Source organism: Papaver somniferum, chromosome 9, assembly GCF_003573695.1.
Source record: "Papaver somniferum cultivar HN1 chromosome 9, ASM357369v1, whole genome shotgun sequence".
Classification (NCBI taxonomy): domain Eukaryota; kingdom Viridiplantae; phylum Streptophyta; class Magnoliopsida; order Ranunculales; family Papaveraceae; genus Papaver; species Papaver somniferum.
Window position 1 is genome coordinate 116182797 of NC_039366.1, and position 3230 is coordinate 116186026.

Consider the following 3230-nt stretch of genomic DNA (forward strand, 5'->3'; position numbering starts at 1 on the left):
AAAAATTAGTGAAGAAGAACAGTTAATAACCTTCTCTGTCAGAAATCATATCTCTAATCAAGGTTGTATGCTCAACTTGGAGACTAACATTTACACCTAAATCTTTTCTGGCATCGTCTAAGATTTTCGCAGCCCAAGCGAATTCATCCTCATTACTTATAAGAAGACGAGAACGAATTTGGTTTTCTCTTTCGCAGAGCTCGATGTTCTTGCGGTTAGCTTCATCTCGTTCAAGTTGAACTTCAAGAAGGGTCTCTTGGAATTTCTCCAAAGCCTTAGCACCTTGATCAGAGATGCGATATTTATCATCTATGAGACAACTAATTTTAGTTCTCAACTCATTGATTTTCTCTTTAGAATTAAGAAGGAGACGCTTAAATCAGTTGGCGAAGCCTAAACTAGATCTGTGGTCAATTTCTAAGAGGTGAAATTTGGATCTTAGTTCATTCAGAGAAAGAGATGAAATTTTATCATTTGAGAAACTATTTAAAGATTTATTAAGACGCTCAAGAAGGGTATCATTATCCAAGGCATTAGGAAATGAACGAAGAATGGTAGCTTCATCAGAAAGACCATAAACGTCTGCAAAAAGGGTCAATTAAATAAGATAAAACAACAGGATGAATGAATGAAGGGAAAGGAGAAAAGTAACATACCACAGAGTTGATTATTAGCTTGATGAAGACTAGAGATTTTGTTCTTATACGAGGAAGAATCAATTTCTCGTTGTTTGTTCTTCTCGCGAAGACATTTTATTTCAGCTTACAGTTCTTCATTCTTTGTACGAAATTAAATATTTTTCTTTTCAAGAATTTCGCGTCTCCTCTCCAGATCTGAGGCAACAGCGAAAGAAGCTTTTCCAGCCTGCGAGAAAATATAAAAAGTATTAAAATAGAAAGAGACTTTGAGTTACAATAATGAAGAAGTAAAAGGATGAAAGCATACCAGACTATTAAGAGAATGCAGGAAATTGGGATTCACTGATCTAGAAACTCCGCGAAGAGAATTATCACCATCCAATAAAGGAACATCGCAAATTGTAGCGAGAGATTTGCAGGTATTAGCGAATTCACTATCTCCCATTCATTGCAAAGAATCAGAAAAGAGGCCAGAGAGCTTAGCCATAGAAGATTCAGATGGAGAATCTTCATTCGCAGCAAGATCACCATTATCCTCATTATCTTCATCACTCTCGGAATTTTCATGAGAAGGAATATTTAAAGGAGGGGAAGAATGGATTTTTCTCTTCTTTGAAGGAGGAGCAGTTGGTTTTTCCCTGCGAAGAGCACCTTTGCCTTTATCTCCAGTCTTCGCAACATTGGCATGCTCTTCTATTTCAGCAATAATCTTCACACACAGATAGAAATAAGAAATAGAGGCAACAGTATACTGTTTAAAATCATAAGAGAATATTTCTTACCTCATCTGTGTATGAGCGAAGAGATAACAAGGTACTAGCCTTCCCAGTCCTATGATAGCTATCTTTCAGTTTCTAGATCTGTAGAATTTCGCAAGATTCAGCGAACAAAAGAATAAAGACAAATAAATATATATAAAGTGAGCAAAACTGGAAGAAACATACCTCTTTCTCCTTCTCGGGCCAAGAGAATACCCAAGATTGATAAGTAGCGAGATTCTCAAGAAGAACATTTGACCTAGCAATGTAAGGTCCTTTTAGCATCAAGGGAAAGACACACCATTTATCATATTTAGATTGGCGAGGAGTTATGTTCTTACCAGAATGACAATCAATGTCTTGCATGAGTATTTTAGCTTTATCAATGTTATCTTTCATTTTCAAACGAATACCCAAACGAGTATTCTCTTTCTTCATGGAGATTAATTCATAATTTTCAAAGAAACTCGCTGCTGTGTATTTCTCAGCAATTATCTCCAAGTCTGCAAATTTAGGATCCCTAAGTTCTTTGGAGTACAGAGATACTTTACCAGCACCACGGTTAGCGAACTCTAGCATCAGACGGATGCAATCCCCACTCAATTGGAAGATAGCTCGCGAATATCCCGAGTGAGCGAGAATTTCATATAACAGAGGAATATCTGGGTCATAAAGAGGAATGGGGAGACCTGCGAGAATTTAACCTAGCGAAATTATGATTGATTGATCATCATAATATTGATCAGAGAAGAATTTGATAGAAAGAATTGACTTGGCACTTTCACCAGGAATGGTAGAAAGTGTGAAACCTTTCTCAGCAAGATCTTTTTGGACATCTTTTAAGTTTTTCTCATGTTTGTGGCCACTTGGAGGCATATCTGAATATAGAGTATGGGAATGAATAAAAAGTAAGAAAATTAAAGAAGGAAGAATTACAGTAGCAGAACTTACGGAAGAAAAAAAGAGTTGCAGAGATGAGAAAGTAAAAAGAGAATAGAAAGTAAAAAGAAAATGGAAAGAAGAGTAAGAAGAATATATAAAGAAGATTTTTTTTACTCGAAGAAATAAACACCATTAATGCGAAAAGACGTGAGCGGTTGAAAAGCAGCGGTTACAGAAGACGTGTCAAGAAATAAATGGAAGAAAGGATACGTGTGATAAATGCAGAATATGAAGAGATGGACAGTTGCGGCATTTCTCACATCATTCTCTACTTCGCAGAGAAGATATAACAAGAGGCAAGATGTAGGATCAGAATCTCGCAGCAGTAATGTCTCAGCGAAATTATCAACAACACAACACAACAGCGTCGCAGAACAATTTCAGGAATGATATAATAAACGACGTCAGCTAAAATCATGAGAAAAATGTGATGGTCCTGCGAAAATTAGAGAGTTTGCGAGATTAACATTTGTAAGGTTGCGAGAATGTCGCAAGCCATATCCGAAAATAAAGGACAGATTAGCTGTCATCCACTATGTACTCCCCTATAAATAGTCGTTCAGTTGTAAAGGAAAGGGGGAGATCTTTTTCTGAGTGAGAAGAAAGTAAATTGGAGAGAGAAAATCTAGAGCAGGGGTTATTCTTGATTTCTTTATCTTTTCTTGTAAGATTGTTCAAAGATTGATCAATAAAATTAAGATTGTTAATCTAAAATGAGTTTAATGTTAAGGAAATATTGTGAGGGGTGTAGTGTAGGATTTCCTGCAACTACAGAGCGAATATTTCTAATTGAGTAAATATTGCCGGTTCGAGCGAATATTGCCAGTTCGAGCAAATAATGCTAGTTTGAACAAATATCGTTCTTTTAATGAATTGTTGGTAGCTGGACCAA